The sequence below is a fragment of the Ranitomeya imitator genome, chromosome 7 (genome assembly GCF_032444005.1).
Source record: "Ranitomeya imitator isolate aRanImi1 chromosome 7, aRanImi1.pri, whole genome shotgun sequence".
Lineage (NCBI taxonomy): Eukaryota > Metazoa > Chordata > Amphibia > Anura > Dendrobatidae > Ranitomeya > Ranitomeya imitator.
The window spans coordinates 207,060,604-207,079,048 of record NC_091288.1 but is presented as its reverse complement, the minus strand read 5'-3'; the positions used below and the strand labels follow the sequence as shown (position 1 = coordinate 207,079,048).

Below are 18,445 nucleotides of genomic sequence, written 5' to 3'. Positions count from 1 at the left end.
TTTACCCGGTGTAAGTGCCACTGTTCTCCTGAATTCGTCGCTGTTTCTCTTTTGTTTCTGCGTCTCTCCATTGCTGAGATATGGCCCCCTCTTCAGTATATAAAAAGGGGGCGTGGCCTTGAACATTGTTCCTCGTGGGCGTCTTCTTGAAGAAACACTCCCAGTTGGAAAACAAGACTAGCTTGATATACTAGAAAGAAGAGGCCATATTTAAGAAACGGAGAGGAGCAGGAAGAAAAGAAAAACAACGCCAGATTCAGGAGAACAGCGCCATTTACACTAGGTTAAAAAATTATACTTTTATGGGAAGTGAAGGGTCCCCTGAATAGTGCATTATCCAGGATATTACTGCATATCTGAGTGCGAGGATCTGATTTCCGGTACGCTAGCCGATCATATGAACGTGATGAATGACACAGCCTATTCATTATGTATCTAGGCACATGGAATCAGCCCAGAACTGCTTGGGAGGACCTTGTCAATGACCTAAATAGAGATGGGGCCACAGTCTCAAGCCTTGCCATTAGTAACACACTAAGCCCTCATGGATTAAAATCCTGCAGGGCACACAAGACCCCCCTGCTCATGCCAGAAAATATCCAGGCACGTTTGAAGTTCGACAATGACAACTTGGATGATCCTGTGGAGGCATTGGAAAAGGTCATGTGGTCAGATGAGACCAAAATAGAACCTTTTGGTATCAACTCCACTTTCTGTGTTTGAAGGAAGAAGAATGAGTACAGCCCCAAGAACACCATCCCAACCATGAAGCATGGTGGGGGAAACATCATACTTTGTGGGCAGTTTTCTGCAAAGGGGACAGGATGACTGCACCTTACTGAAGGGAGGATGGATGGGGTCAAGTATAGCGAGATTTTGGACAACAAACCCCTTCCCTCAGTAAGAGCATTGAAGATGGGTCATGGCTGGGTCCTCAAGCATGACAATGACCTGAAACAAGCAGCCAGGGAAACTAAGGAGTGGTTCCGTAAGAAGCATTTCAAGGTACTGGAGTGGCCTAGCCGGTCACCAGACCTGATCCCAATAGAAAATCTTTGGAGGGAGCTGAAACTCAATGTTGCACAGCGACAGTTCTTAAATCTGAAAGATTTTTCAAATGATAGAAATGAGAACAAGAGGATCAGCAATCTTGGACCTAATTCTTACCAACAGGAAAGGAATGGTTGATGAAGTAAAGGTGGTCGGGAATGTTGGAGGCAACGATCATGCTATCCTCAAATTTTGGATTACAAGAGGAGAAAGACCAGCGAGGACTCAAGACTTTAAGGCTGGATTTCAGAAAGGCAGATTTTAATTGACGCAGAAAGACGGTAGGAAAGGTCCAATGGCCGGATGTTCTAAAGGGCAGAAATGTCCAAGAAGGATGGGAGATTTTGCTAATTTAAATTCTTACCTCACAAACACTAACAATCCTGACAAGAACTGGAAACATTTAAAGAGACCAGGATGGATGAACACAGAACTTAACCACTTGTTAAAAAGGAAAAAAAAGAAATGTACATTAAAAGGAAAGAGGGGGGCATCTAAGGAAGAATGTAATGCTGCCTGCAGGGAATGCAGGGTAAGAGTTGGAAGAGCTAAAGCCAGTAATGAAGTGAGGCTTGCAAGGGAGACCAAAAACAATAAAAAAAAAACACCCAACCACTAACCATCAGTGGAGAAAAAGTTTTGGTGATATCATTCATATTCTCTGAAAAAAGGCCAAGAAAGCAAAAATTTTGCCGGGGTATATAAAATTTTGAGCACAACTAGATGCCCAATTTTTAGTTATTTGTTTATTTTATCAATTCATTAAAATGTACTTTGGTCGTGTGACAAAACATTGAATTATGTTTCCATATGAAAAGGTTCATCGTTATATTTGATGATAAGGAAAGATTTCTCAATTGTAGACATATTTTTAATAGGTATCAAGGTTGGCCGCGACTTTGTCCACGTTTTTTATTTTGGCCCTCTCTGTATTTGAGTCTGACATCCCTGGTGTAGAGGGTCAATGTGGAGACTTCATGTTGTGTGAGGGACATATATGGGGCCCGCGTTGGGATACAATGGCCACTGTTCCTGTGTAGGGGTTGGAGAGGTTAGAAGGGTGAAATGAATGCCGCAGTGCACTGAGTGTGCCGCAATACGACATGTCCCTCATTTTTGTCTCTTAAAGTCGAGACGTATGTTAATGGTTTCCAGTAATTTTCGGCCTCGAGTCATTTCATTCCGCAAAGGTGTAAGATTTCCTTTTCGGCAATTTCTGAAAAAAACTGTGAAACAAACAATATGGCTGCGATGATGGGGGCTGTCTGCAGCTAACCGTTCTCAACCTGATTTGCCACGCTGGGCATTGTAGTTCTACGACGACTGGTAAGCCCCAGGTTACATAGTCCCGAAAGAAAGAAATACCTGGATGTCGTGTACTCCCCTCCTGTTACTAATGGAAACTGTGGCCTGGCTGTGGTTTTCCTGAGGCCCACTTAGTAACGTACCGGCAACTATTCCAGAAGTTTGGGGGAGAGAGGTGGAGGTGGTGACGCATGAGCGTGGGCGACAGCCTCCCGGCCCATTCCCTGCATATGGGGTTAAATTACAGTTGCAGAATTATTTCCATAGGAAAAGAAGGATACTTCGGGAAGCAATGCTGCATCGCAGATGAGGAAATCCCGATTTATGAGGCCTGGCAAGGCATGGCAGAGGTTCAACAAAATGTTCAGACTGAAAGTCGCCTGAATTTGCCTCTTAAAACTCTCTGCCATGTTGTTTTTGAGAGAGACTGGTCCAATGCGGCCAGAACTGGCACTGCCGAGATGAGCGTTTCTTATGGGAAGCAGATAAGATTTAATTTAGTAAATTGCCGAAATTTGCCCGTTCTCTTACTTTGTCTTTTCTGAGAACCTTGCATTATGCTCTCCCTCGGTTATTCTACCTGGACAACTCGAAATAACAAGGGTCAAGAAATATACGATATAGGGTTGGAGGCCCTTGTTATAAACTCCCCTCTGCCTCATTTAGAGGGTATGGCCAAAAAAAAGACCTCTCCTGGTCACGCAGAAATCCCATGAGATGGTCCATCATTACTATCCAAAAGCCCCTTCAGGGGACGTCATAAAAGCCTTTTGCACGCCATACTGAGCATCTACCCAGACGTCCGACTCAAAAAATAACCATGGATGGTTATAGGGACGGTCGTCAGCATCTGGTCTACATAGATGATGGATCAATCCAACCCTGGACAGACATGTGTCCCCCGACCACCAGGGTTAAGGGCTATAAATGCCGCGCAGAATACGACGGTTGCTATAAAAAGGTTCATGCAACCCAGAAACCACAGTTCAGTGCTGGGAACACAACATCCGCTCCACGGATAGTGATCCAGAGCTCGGGACCCGGCCCTCGGGAGTTGAGATCTTGCTCGTCCCGGAAGAGCCGCAGCTGGAATGATGAGCAGACTGGGAGAGGCGCAGCGAGCTATAAACATCTGCGGATTCCAGACACATTGGGTAAGGGAACTGATCCCTCCTTCATGTGCGGTACGGAAAGCCTCAAACATGCAGACCAAGGTATATTAGCAGGAAAGCACACAGCTCAATTCTGGGGGGGACCACCAAGACGGGGCAGACTCTGGAAGTAGTTGACGCGCACCTGTTGAGTTTGTGCCGTAAAGCCCGGATTTATAGGTTTTATTGCTGGCATCACTGGTTTACAAGGCACCCTAGGGAAGATTTATCAAAATTAATCTGAAGATAGAAAAGGGCTCATTAAGATTTCAGCTCTGGGGCGAAGAAAAACAGCAACGTAGTGAGGCCAGACTTGCACCAGTCTTAATAAATGCCCCCCTATATCTGTGCGCTTAGAGGAAAATAATCACAGAAAGTTATGAAAACTTGTTCGAACTTTAGAAGTTAATTTACTCTTAAAACATTTCCGGGAGGAATAACAGAGAGAGATAATTAAAGGGGTCGTCTGAAGTCCAAATTAATTTTCCTCCTAAATCCCTATATATTTAATGGCATATGCTACACTATTTTCTAGTATACTTAAATTATAAATGTCCTATCCTTCCATAACTACATTATCTAACTGCTTTTTAATTTTTTTCCCACTTCCTTTTTGTTGATGCTTTGTTTGAGAATCCACAGCTGCGGCCTCTGCCCCATCCCTGAAGCGAAGTGTCATCAGTGATGCTCGTTTCAGTAGCTGGGCTAGGTCCCTGCGTGATGTGCACAGTGACAGTGCGCTCTTTTGCACCCTCAGATCAGCAGTAACGAGCCGGCACCAGAGCGTTTTGAAAAAAAATACTTGGCGTGCAAAGACAAGTGACGGCACTTGCAGAGTTGGCGCTGCAATGTGAGCTGACAGTGCGCTCTGTTATCAGCTCGTTACTAGTGATCTGAGCTGGCAAGAGAGCGCACTGTCATTGTGCACATGATGCAGGGACTAGCCCATCCCAAAGCATGACTGATGGCGATTCATTTCAGGGAAGGCAGCCTTTGTCCCCTGATGCTGCTTTATGTGACTGGGATTCTCAAACAAATCGTCATTAAAAAGGAAGTGGAAAAAAAGAATATTAGAAAATAGTATCTATTATGGCACTAAATAGATAGGGATTCAGGAGAAAAATAAATTTGGCCTTCAGACCATCCCTTTAATTAAAGGGCAGTTCAAATATTTACTAACACAGAGAAGTCTGGAGAGCAAAAAGTCTCCCTTTAGGATCTGTCATCAGGTCGAAAGGGTCCAGAGTATTCTGCCATATGATATCAAGAGACATGGGGTTTTAGTTACAGCCATTTTTTTTTCCAGTTAAGAATAAAGAGATGCGCTTCACAAAATGTAATGTAAAAAACGGATTTTTCCTCTGTATGCCTGTAAGTTAGATTAACATATGACATTTGCTCTCTTCCCGTGCTCCGCAGATCCCCTCGGATGTCGGCAGGGAGGATTATATTGCAGTTGGCATAAAGCACGCTATTCATTTTAATGGGATTTGATAGCATTTTAGCATAGGTCATTGCCAGTAGCACTGATCTGTCCAGCAGGGGCTCCGAGGAAGCGGGTTTACTGCTAGGCGGGAGGTGGTGTCATGCTGAAAAGGACATAAGTAAACTAAATCCGTTCTAGAATTATGATCACCGTCGCTTTAATTTTTTTCTCTCCATAAATCAATAGTACTCATTAATATATAAAACTTTGTAATATATCTTATAAAAAATCTACTATATGATTGTCTAAGGGTCACTTCCGTCTGTCTGCCGGTCCTTCTGTCACGGTTATTCATTCGCTGATTGGTCTCGGCAGCTGCCTGTCATGGCTGCCTCGACCAATCAGCGACGGGCACAGTCCAATTAGTCCCTCCCCTACTCCCCTGCACTCACTGCCCGGCGCCCGCTCCGTAATCCCCTCCACTCACCGCTCACACAGGGTTAATGGCAGCGGTAACGGCCCGCGGTGTAACGCACTACGTTACCGCTGCTATTAACCCTGTGTGTCCCCAACTATTTACTATTGATGCTGCGTATGCAGCATCAATAGTAAAAATATGTCATGTTAAAAATAATTTAAAAAAAAGAAAACCTGCTATACTCACCGCTGCCTTTCCCGCACCTCGTCACGCTCCCGGGATCGCTCCATTGCAAGCGGCAGCTTCCGGTCCCAAGACTGGTGTGGGACAAGGACCTGCCGTGACGTCACGATCATGTGACCGCGACGTCATCATAGGTCCTGCTCACACCAGCCCTGGGACCGAAAGCTGCTGCTTGCAATGGAGCGGTCCCGGGAGCGTGGCGAGGAGCAGGAAAGGCGGCGCAGAGGGTGAGTATAGCAGGACTTCAACGGGCCTTCGGAAGGTGAGTATATGCTTATTTATTTTTTACGTCTCTATACTACGTGGCTCTGTGCTGGGCAATATACTACGTGGCTGGGCAATATACTACGTGACTGGGCAATATACTATGTGGCTGGACAATATACTACGTGGCTGGGCAATATACTACGTGACTGGGCAACATACTACGTCACTGGGCAATATACTACGTGGCTGGGCAATATACTACGTGACTGGGAAATATACTAAGTGGCTCTGTGCTGGCCAATATACTATGTGGCTGGGCAATATACTACGTGGCTGGGTAATATACTACGTGGCTGGGCAATATACTACGTGACTGGGCAATATACTACGTGGCTGGGCAATATACTACGTGACTGGGCAATATACTACGTGGCTGGGCAATATACTACGTGGCTGGGCAATATACTACGTGGCTGGCCAATATACGTCACTGGGCAATATACTATGTCACTGGGCAATATACTACGTGGCTGGGCAATATACTACGTCACTGGGCAATATACTACGTGGCTGGGCAATATACTACGTGGTTGGGCAATATACTACGTGGCTGGGCAATATACTACGTGGCTGGGCAATATACTACGTGACTGGGCAATATACTACGTGGCTGGGCAATATAATACGTGGCTGGGCAATATACTACGTGGCTGGGCAATATACTACGTGGCTGGGCAATATACTACGTGACTGAGCAATATACTACGTGGCTGGGCAATATACTACGTGGCTGGGCAATATACTACATGGCTGGGCAATATACTACGTGACTGAGCAATATACTACGTGGCTGGGCAATATACTACGTGGCTGGGCAATATACTACGTCACTGGGCAATATACTACGTGACTGGGCAATATACTACGTGGCTGGGCAATATACTACGTCACTGGGCAATATACTACGTGGCTGGGCAATATACTACGTCACTGGGCAATATACTATGTCGCTGGGCAATATACTATGTGGCTGGGCAATATACTACATCACTGGGCAATATACTACGTGGCTGGGTAATATACTACGTGGCTGGGCAATATACTACGTGGCTGGACAATATACTACGTGGCTGGGCAATATACTACGTGGCTGGGCAATATACTACGTGGCTGGGCAATATACTACGTGGCTGGGCAATATACTACGTGGCTGGGCAATATACTACGTGACTGGGCAATATACTACGTGACTGGGCAATATACTACGTGACTGGGCAATATACTACGTCACTGGGCAATATACTATGTGGCTGGCCAAGATTCTACGTGACTGGGCAATATACTACGTCGCTAAACAATATACTACGTGGACATATATATTCTAGAACAGGGGTCCCCAACTCCAGTCCTCAAGGCCCACCAACATGTCATGTTTTCAGGATTTCCTTAGTCTTGCCCAGGTAATTGCATCACCTGTGCAATGCAAAGGAAATCCTGAAAACATGACATGTTGGTGGGCCTTGAGGACTGGAGTTGGGGACCTCTGTTCTAGAATACCCGATGCGTTAGAATCGGGCCACCATCTAGTATATATATATTTTTCTCCTATGCAGCATCAATAGTAAAAGTATGTCATGTTAAAAATAATTAAAAAAAAAACAAAAACCTGCTATACTCACCATCCGCCGCCTTTCCTGCTCCTCGCCACGCTCCGGTGACCGCTCCATTGCAAGCGGCAGCTTCCGGTCCCAGGGCTGGTGTGCGACAAGGACCTGCCGGGACGTCACGGTCATGTGACTGCGACGTCATCATAGGTCCTGCTCACACCAGCCCTGGGATCGGAAGCTGCCGCTTGCAATGGAGCGGTCACCGGAGCGTGGCGAGGAGCGGGAAAGGCGGTGGATGGTTAGTATAGCAGGACTTTAATGGGCCTTCGGAAGGTGAGTATATGTTTTTTTTTTTTTTTACGTCTCTACACTACGTGGCTTTGTGCTGGGCAATATACTCCGTCGCTGGGCAATATACTATGTGGCTGGGCAATATACTATGTGGCTGGGCAATATACTACGTGGCTGGGCAATATACTACGTGGCTGGGCAATATACTACATGGCTGGGCAATATACCGTACTACGTGGCTCTGCTATATACTATGTGGCTGGGCAATATACTACGTCACTGGGCAATATACTACATGGCTGGGCAACATACTACGTGACTGGGCAATATACTACGTGGCTGGGCAATATACCATACTACGTGGCTCTGCTATATACTATGGGGCTGGGCAATATACTACGTCACTGGGCAATATACTACGTGACTGGGCAACATACTACGTCACTGGGCAATATACTCCGTCGCTGGGCAATATACTATGTGGCTGGGCAATATACTATGTGGCTGGGCAATATACTGCGTGGCTGGCAATATACTACGTGACTGGGCAATATACCGTACTACGTGGCTCTGCTATATACTATGTGGCTGGGCAATATACTACGTCACTGGGCAATATACTACATGGCTGGGCAACATACTACGTGACTGGGCAACATACTACGTGACTGGGCAATATACTATGTGGCTGGGCAATATACTACGTCACTGGGCAATGTACTACGTGGCTGGGCAATATACTACGTGGCTGGCCAATATTCTACGTGACTGGGCAATATACTACGTGGACATGCATATTCTAGAATACCCGATGCGTTAGAATCGGGCCACCATCTAGTATATATATATTTTTCTCCTCCTAGACTGATCTCTCACTTTCAAAATTCTCAATAAAATCAGTCTTCACTGAATATAGATTTTCTCATAAGAAGGTAAGAGTTGGTGCTCATAAAACTCTATGGAAAACTAACTGCCGTTTCCGGAGAACTTTCAGCCGAATGCGTGTATTGCTCTGGCACATCCCCTCTCCATAGACTTTTACAAGCACCAACTGCCATCCTATCTCAATAATGGGAAAAATCACTGAAGATAGACCTTACAGATTGTACCCATGAACTGTGAGCGAAAGATCAAACCACGTGGAGAAAGACACAGATTTCTCTGATAAGATATATTGCAAAATTTATTATTTTCATGTGTGGTTTTTTAAATAAAAATTAAAACGTTGCTTACACTTTTACGTCTTCACTATATATGTTTACATTTTATCTGGCAAATTTGCCAATAAATTAAATAAAATGTATTTTAGAAGGCTAATTTAACCATTAAAGGGATTATCCACTTTTTAAAATTAAGAATCACCCCCAAAAATATGATGATCACAAGTTCTGCGATCCGAAGTGATCAGTTATTTTCTCCAAGAGTGTCCAGCAGTGAGTGTTCAATTACCCTGCAGTGCCTCCGCAGGAGGAATGAAGTATTACATGGTGTAGACTAAAATTAATAGAAAAGGTTAAGTTGAGACTTTCTAGATTGATGAAGGTCCCTAATATGATAACTGAAAATTAGTTTTGCAAATGAGAAAATCTCTTTAAACTACATCTGGATTTTGCGCTCTTCTTTCACACCTTTATTTTGCTATCACCAGGATATAACCAGAGCACAACGCTAACAAAAAAAAAGAGCCTCAGCCCCAAGGACACGATAGACAAAGCATAAAGTGACCTCGTCTATGTCACATGCCAAAAATCAAAATATATCACCAATGATTAACTCTTCTGCTCTCCCGAGGACGGTTTCGTTTACCAGTCTCTCTGGACAACAGCCGGCATCAATGGACATGACTGCACGTTACCCAGAAATACGGCGTCAGACGATGCCTGAGATTGAAGTCCCTAGGTCATCTTATGGTGGATGAACCTAAAAATCTGCAACTAGTGCCAAACTTCTTGACTTATTTATAAAATTGATTATTATGGATGTTGTCATCAGTAAAAATAGTCAAATTGGCGAGAAGCAGCGGATTCATGGCTGCCCGGGACCTGGCGAGCTATTAGTGCAGCACAACAGTTTGTAATAAACCTTGATTTAATTATCTTCTTACAATGTACTCGATGTGAGTAATGGAAAGAGTCTGACATCATCCAGGAATAAGCGGCTAATGACAGGCACAAAAATAGCGACATGACGTTTTCATTATCAATTTATAGCGGCGCAGATCCCATGATGGCAATCGTAAGAATATATTTATAGGATCAGCCATAATTTTAAAACCACTGACGTGTAAAGTGAGTAACATGGATTATCTGGTGACAATGGCGCCTGTCAGAGGGGAAGGGGGGATATATTATCAGAAAGATGTCAGTAAGTTCTTGAAGTTGATGTGCTGGAAATAGGGAAAGTGTAAGGATGTGGGCGACTGAGAAAGGCCAAATTGTATAACAGAACTTATCCAAAATGACAGATCTTGTAGGGTGTCCCCGGTATAAGGCGGGTCTTGTGGGAGGTTTATGGTAGACGGAGGGTCACATGGGGTGTTCCTGGTATACAGGCGGTGTTCCCAGTTTATGGCAGGTCTCTTGAGGTGTTCCAGGAATACACCAGGTCTTATGTGGTGTTCCCGGTATAGGGCAGGTCTTGAGGGTTTTTAGTGTTTTTAGTGTATGTAGTGTAGTGTTTTTAGTGTATGGCAGGCATTGTAGGGAGTTCCTTGTATACGGCAGGTCTTGTGGGGTGTTCTCAGTATACGGCAAATTTTGTGTGGTGTTGACAGTATAAGGTAGGTTTCGGTGGTGTTATGATATGTGGACGGTCTTGTATGGTGTTTAAGATATACGGTAGGTATTGCATGGTGTTCCTGGTATAAGGCAGTTCTAATGGGGTGTTCCTGGTATAAGGCAGGTCTTGTGGGATGTTCTTGGTATGAAGCGCGTCTAATAGGGCATTCCTCATACAAAGGCAGGTCTAATGATGTGTTCCAGTGCACGGCAGGTCTTGTGGTGTGTTCCCGCTATACGGCAGGTCTTGTAGGGTGTTCCCGGTATACGGCAGGTCTTGTGGTGTGTTCCCGCTATACGGCAGGTCTTGTGGGGTGTTCCCGGTATACGGCAGGTCTTGTGGGGTGTTCCCGGTATATGGCAGGTCTTGTGGGGTGTTCCCAGTGTACGGCAGGTCTTGTGGGGTGTTCCCGGTATACGGCAGGTCTTGTGGGGTGTTCCCGGTATACGGCAGGTCTTGTGGGGTGTTCCCAGTATACGGCAGGTCTTGTGGGGTGTTCCCAGTATACGGCAGGTCTTGTGGGGTGTTCCCGGTATACAGCAGGTCTTGTGGTGTGTTCCCGGTATACAGCAGGTCTTGTGGGGTGTTCCCAGTATACGGCAGGTCTTGTGGGGTGTTCCCAGTATACGGCAGGTCTTGTGGGGTGTTCCCGGTATACAGCAGGTCTTGTGGGGTGTACCCAGTATACGGCAGGTCTTGTGGGGTGTTCCCAGTATACGGCAGGTCTTGTGGGGTGTTCCCAGTGTACGGCAGGTCTTGTCGCGTGGTTCAAGAATACTGCAGGTCTTGTGGGGTGTTCCCAGTATACGGCAGGTCTTGTGGGGTGTACCCAGTATACGGCAGGTCTTGTCGCGTGGTTCAAGTATACTGCAGGTCTTGTGGGGTGTTCTCGATGTACATCAGATCTTGTGGGGTGTTTCTAATATAAGGCAGGTCTTGTGAGCTATTCCTGGTATAAGGCAGATGCTTACATGGACACAAGTCTGCCCGAGTGGGTACCCTGTGTAAGTTATTGGTCATCCATATTAAGTACAAAAAGATAAATAATTATATAATATTCCCGATATGCTTTGTGTTTAAATTCTTTAGTTTTGTCTGCTTGCAATCAGTGAACTGAAACATTCTTTTCCATAAGCAGCTAAAGATCTTGCTTTAAATAGGTATCTAGACCCACCCAAAGTTAGGTAAAGCTTCCATGAGAGCCTTCAAGAATGAGCTGTCACTTTAAATAAAGCCATACATGAATCAAAGACAAAATATGCAGATTTTCCCTATTATCCATACCCTAATTATTAACATTGAGAGGCCGTAGAAAGGTCCATATTTCAACACGGGCCAAAATCAGAAGAAAAACACATTTTACAGACATCCAGCTTTCAGCAGATGTGCGGTCATCAGCCAAGCTACACACTGATCCAGGACCATCTCTGAAGACCGCTCTCAGCTAAGGAAGAGAAAATCCAAGTAGTTGCCACCGATCGCCCCACATCTACGGGAGATACAATTAACCCATCCATCCTGGGGGTAACATCAAAGAGTATTAACCTGGAGCCGAACTCAATGAGTCACATTCCCATCCTCGTCAGTACCAGTCAGTGTCGGGCAATCAATGGTAAAATGTGGCCGGAATAAAATTGGCAGAAATACAGTAATTCTTATCAAAACACATATGATAATGATGCAGACGAAGGGATCAGTCTGGCCCAATTCAACAGGAAAACTAAAAAAAAAGGTGAAAGAAGCTCAAAAATGATGCGACTGTGACGTTCCATCCACGTCTTGACAAGCCATGGGTCGGAAGAAGTGGCATAAAAGCTTCTTTAACATGGCGATCATCCATAATGTCATCCTTTCCCAATGTAATTATTTCAGAAGAGTGGCACCGTTACAATGTGGAACAGGTTTGGGGCAAATCATCGAAAAAGAATGATGGAGATGACGTTTTGGTGAGATCGGTACTTATGTTATCCCAAGGTATCAAAAGATAAATACATACCATTAATATCAGCTTTAGGATAACTACTGGAGACCTAAGGAGAACATACGACTCCTCCAAGTGTCAATTTAACTTCTCGAGCAGCTGAACATTGAGAATTTCAAGAATGTGGGCATCTACAAATTTTTGGCTTCCTGGGGACAACTTGTCTTGTCACTTTTTTAACAAACGGTGGTTCCTCAAAATTACAGAAAGGTATTATAAGGAACACTTGCCATAGAAAAATGTCATCCCTGCAACTCTTTTACACGTATACTGTAGGTGTGGAAAAATGTCACCAACATGGTTCCAAGCAGAGACCGACACAAGGTGGTCTAATCCAATCCTTCCACCATTGATGAGAATTAAAAAAATAATACATTATAATCATTAAAAACGATTAATTGCTCCACACAGATAGTATCGTTCCTGCTCCAATTTTCGGATCAGAATACTAACCTCTTAATTTGGGAGTGCCTAAACCCTATCTATCTATAATCTGGTCTAAAAAGTATAATTAATGAATAGTAAAAACTATAAAATGCATACAAGGGGACAGAAAAATATTGGAGCACAGGCCTCTTCCCCAAATTCCAGACTTTTAGGGAAGACATTTAGGGGATCCATTTCTCGCCCTAATGTAATACACATCTTAACGGTTAAATGAAGAAGCTACGCCTTGTTCTGCTGCTCCCCGGACCACACCTTGATCCGAGAACATTTCAGGAACCCTAAGCCAAAATTCTGTGCAATGAAGACGTGTCCAAAATGGTTAGCTTTTGCAACCAGCCCCAAGTATCCCTTGATGATCTCAATTTTCTGGGAATATCTCACTTACTTTTCAGAATCATCGACCCATGACTACTGGAGGAGTGTGACTACAATCCATCAATCCAGAGGTCATCTTTAAAGGACAGGGAAAGGTTAATGTGAGTGGGCGCACCCACAAAATGTTGGACAGCCTCTTGGTCAGTCAGGAGTTTGCAATGGCTGCTTCCAGACAATATTCACAAATCTACCCAGCCAATATGAAGGGCTACAGGAGATGTCTGACTGGGGAGGTTCCTTAAAAAAATGGTACAATTTTTTGACATTTGGTTGCCCTTTAATACCATAGAACCAAGGTGCCCAAAAATGTTCTACTCTGGACTATTTTTTTGCGTTATTTTCTGTTTCAAATAAAGTAACCTTCAAAAAGTTGGAGCATTTACTGATATATTTAGTATTTCTTCCGCCATATGTACGTGTAGATATTGAAAATAAAATGATGGATTGACAGGGCAAGATGGGAACAGACCTATGGTCAGATTCACAGGTGGACAATAGCATCACTACCCACAATCTTAGGTGCATGTCCCTCACCCTTCTGTCTTGGATCATCAAGTTACAAACATTCGAAGTGGAGAAGGAACTCAATTTTTCTTTGCAATTTAAGGTTTTTTAGAGATTATGTCAACATTTCGGTGGACATACAAGCCCTTCTTCAGGAGGTGCTCTAGTGAAGGTTTCCAGATTCCAGATGCTTGACTAGAACAATTCACCCTGAAGAAGAGTTCATGTATTGAAAAAAACGTGGTTATAAATTGTAAGAATTTCTAATAATCTAATAAACTTTTAGACCCCATTACATTTACCAAAATTGATGAAACCATGATTTTTTCCAGGGTACTTAAACACTTTTGGACGGAAATACAGAAATCCCTTGGTCCCATCAATCTCCAAAACAGTGGGGATGTCATCTCCTGCCATATTGGTAATGATTGTAGGCTGCATTTCCCTTTTAAATATGGATCATTTTATTGTTTTTGCCCTACAAGACACTAAATATAATAGTTTGGGTTAAACACAAAGAGGCTAAGAGTTGTGTATTATAATCCTAGACAGAGTTCAAATCAGCCTATCTCGTAGTGTGAACCATCATCGTGAAAAGACAGAGGTTGATTGGATTGTAATTAGCAGTTTTGACATTGGAGCCAAAAATTCCTGACGATGGACAGAAATTAGTGGACGGAGAAATAATGAAAAACGATAGTGAGGCAGAATTTGATACCTCCCCTTGTCTTTGTTCTGTCCTCCCTTTTCCTATCGACGCTACTTTAAATTGACTTTCTGGGCAAGAGATGAGAAATTCTATTTAGTAAATGGACGGGGAATTAAAAAATCTCAAATAATCCAGAACTGAGTATTTCTCAGTCCGTAAAGGAGAAGATGTAGAAAATGTAAAGATCAACTCCAACTAAAAGGTTGAAATTGGGATGCTATAAGAATTCATTGACATAAACATCCACAGCTCACAAATTGTAAATGATTCTCTTGTGGTCCTAAAAATGGGGATCTGAAAAGGACACTTGGAGCAGTTCTGACTTTTCTTAGCTCAAGGTGAGGGTTGAGGCAAATAGGGGTCATCACCTGAAGCTCCACTCCTCCTAGTGAAAGAGAAGCTCCTCATCCACACTATGATACAAGATGCTGCTTTCTTTTGAAATAGAAATGGGCAAAAATAACATAAATTCTAAAGCAAAAAAAAGTCTAAAAAGTTTCCATATGCTGTAATCTAAATCCTGCAAAACTAAATGGAATCTGGGCCTGCTGTCAAAGTCTAATAGGAAGGGAGGATATCATGTGATTTATGTGAAGGACCAGGGTATAGAGGGGGTTAAATTCAATTTTATGAAATTGAAATGGCTATTTGTGCCACGTATGGTCTAAGTGGGGCACACTCAAACCCCACTACGGTACCTTATTAGGCTACTTTGGTTTTTTTTTTCACAAGAAAAGCTGCAATAATTCATAATCTGCAGCTGTGCAGGAGGTCCCTAATTTGGTACTTAAACCAATTAGTTTGATAACTAATTGGTAATTGTCTGTGGAGGATATGCCTAATTGTAATACTTTATATTTCCTGAAGTGGTGCTGTTTAGAAATGGAACACTTTTTGCCAAGTGCCATGTCAATTAAGACTGTTCGCCTTTGAAACCATCTGATCAGCTTACCTTCAAGAGACTTTCAGAAATTGTTCAAAGTGGAAAACCCCATTAAGTCTTAGATACTAATTTTACACAATTCAAGTTGAGCTCCCCCATATAATAAAATATTAACTAAAAACAGGTCGCATTTAGATTGATTACTGCATAAACCCCTTTTTACTGTTGCGACTTTGCATTATGAAGTTAAGTCATAAGTCTGGGCACAAAGTCGTCTACCCCAGCAATATTGAAGCAAAAAAAATGTTGTTTTTTTTTCACAAAAGCAACTGATGTCCTTCTCCAGGTACACCCTAATTTGGAGTTTCAGCCAATTAGGTGGAGCAATGATTAACTGCAAACAGCATCTTTGTCTCTGGAGGACTTGACACCTTGCAATACTTCATTTCTTCTGCGGGGGTGTTGTAGGAAAATGAAACGCTTGCTGCCAGGTTCTACTTCAAATAAAAGTCATCATGCATGATACAATGCAATCAGTTTCTTTTCAAGGTCCGTTTCTAACAAAAAGTGATTGTATAAAGTAGGCAACTTTAAAGATTGTGATTCAATTCAAGTTGAACAAGTTTTCCCTTCCTCGAATTTGGTACAACGGCTGCAGAGATCCCCGAAATAGACTTTCACTGACATTACCTCGCAGATGCCAATTGTGCAACTTGATGTATTCCAATGGGATATAATACAGTCGGATCTCTCAGCATATGGTCATCTGCCTGTACCCCAATATACTGCAGCAAAACAACATATTTGTTTCCAAAAGTGATTGTAACACAATATTCCTATAGTGTGCGTCTCTTTTACATAAACTTCAGATTCTGTTACATAAGTTCACAGCACATTCAGAACATATTGAAGCGTGTTATTCCTTGTAGCTGGCACGTTTTTATCGTAAGCGCTTTCCAAAATATCTCCGAATTTATAGTCCCAACACCTCTACGCTCTCCAGATCAAGTGGCCAAAATACATGCGAAACCGCTTTCCATCCAAGATTACGGGATGTTTTTTACATTTTTTTCTCCATCTGGATATCGTTCATTTTACCCACATGAATATCAAATATACCACCCCACGCCCGATAGATATTATACAACAGGACATTTCTGTAGGGTCAGCATTAGTGCAGTGTTTATGGGTGAGCCCTATATTGAGCCATCTACTATATAATTGTCTAAGGGTCACTTCCGTCTGTCTGTCTGTCTGTCACGGATATTCATTGGTCGCGGCCTCTGTCTGTCATGGAAATCCAAGTCGCTGATTGGTCGCGGCAAAACAGCCACGACCAATCAGCGACGGGCACAGTCTGGAAAAAAATGGTCGCTCCTTACTCCCCGCAGTCACTGCCCGGCGCCCGCTCCATACTCCCCTCCAGTCACTGCTCACACAGGGTTAATGCCGGCGGTAACGGACCGCGTTATGCCGCGGGTAACGCACTCCGTAACCGCTGCTATTAACCCTGTGTGTCCCCAACTTTTTACTATTGATGCTGCCTATGCGGCATCGATAGTAAAAAAATGTAATGTTAAAAATAATAATTAAAAAAAACCTGCTATTCTCACCCTCCGTAGTCTGCCGAGCCGCACGCGCCTGCCGCCATCTTCTGTTCCCAGCGATGCATTGCAAAATTACCCAGAAGACTTAGCGGTCTCGCGAGACCGCTAAGTCATCTGGGTAATTTCGCAATGCATCCTGGGAACGGAAGATGGCGGCAGCCACGCGCGTATCGCCGGAGCTTCGCTGGATCCCAGGGGTGAGTATATAACTATTTTTTATTTTAATTATTTTTTTTACAGGGATATGGTGCCCACACTGCTGTACACTACGTGGGCTGTGTTAGATACCGCGTGGCTGCTATATACTACATAGGCAGTGTTATATACTATGTGGGCTGTGTGATATACTCCGTGGGCTGTGCTATATACTGCGTGGGCTGTGCTATATATTACGTGGCCACTGTTATATACTGCGTGGGCAGTGTTATATACTATGTGGCTGCTATATACTGCGTGGGCAGTGTTATATACTACGTGGCTGCTATATACTGCGTGGGCTGTGCTATATATTAAGTGGCCAGTGTTATATACTGCGTGGCCTGTGTTATATACTATGTCGCCTGTGTTATATACTGCGTGGCTGCTATATACTGCGTGGGTTGTGTTATATAGTACGTGGCTGTGTTATATACTGCGTGGCGACTGTTATATATTGCGTGGCCTGTATTAACGCATCGGGTATTCTACAATATGTATGTATATAGCAGCCACATAGTATATAGCAGCGACATAGTATATAGCAGCCACATAGTATATAGCACAGGCCACGTAGTATTTGTCTGCTATATACTACATGGCTCCTATATACTACGTGGCCTGTGCTATATACTATGTGGCTGCTATATACATACATAAATACATATTCTAGAATACCAGATGCGTTAGAATCGGGCCACAATCTAGTACCCTCATATACAGTCATGCTCAAAAGTGTGGGTACCCTTGAAATTGTTCCAGAAATTGAAATATTTGGCCCAGAAAATTATTGCAATTACGGTACATGTTTTGTTATACACAGGTTGATTTCCTTTGTGTGTATTGGAACACACAAAAAAATAAGAAAAAAAGGCAAATCGGACATCATTTCACACAAAAATCCAAAAATGGTCTGAACAAAATTGTTGGCACCCTCAACTTAATATTTGGTTGCACCCTTTGGAATAAATAACTGCAATCAATCGCCTCCTATAACCATCAACAAGCTTCTTACACCTCTCACCTGGAGTTTTGAACCACTCTTCTTTTGCAAACTCCTCCACGTCTCACATATTTGAAGGCGCCTTCTCCCAACAGTAATTTTAAGATCTCTCCACAGGTGATCAATGGGATTTAGATCCTAACTCATTGCTGTCACTTCAGAACTCTCCAGCGCTTTGTGTCCATCCATTTCTCGGTGCTTCTTGAAGTATGTTTGGAGTAATTGTCTGGCTGGAGGACCCATGACCCAGGATGCAGACCCAACT

At 43.4% G+C, this 18,445-nt stretch overlaps 1 protein-coding gene across 1 annotated transcript in view; it reads right to left on the bottom strand.

The window, feature by feature from the left end:
* Window positions 1-18,445, bottom strand: part of PKD1 (polycystin 1, transient receptor potential channel interacting) — a 117,838-nt gene that overhangs the window by 92,664 nt on the left and 6,729 nt on the right. The window lies entirely within an intron of this gene.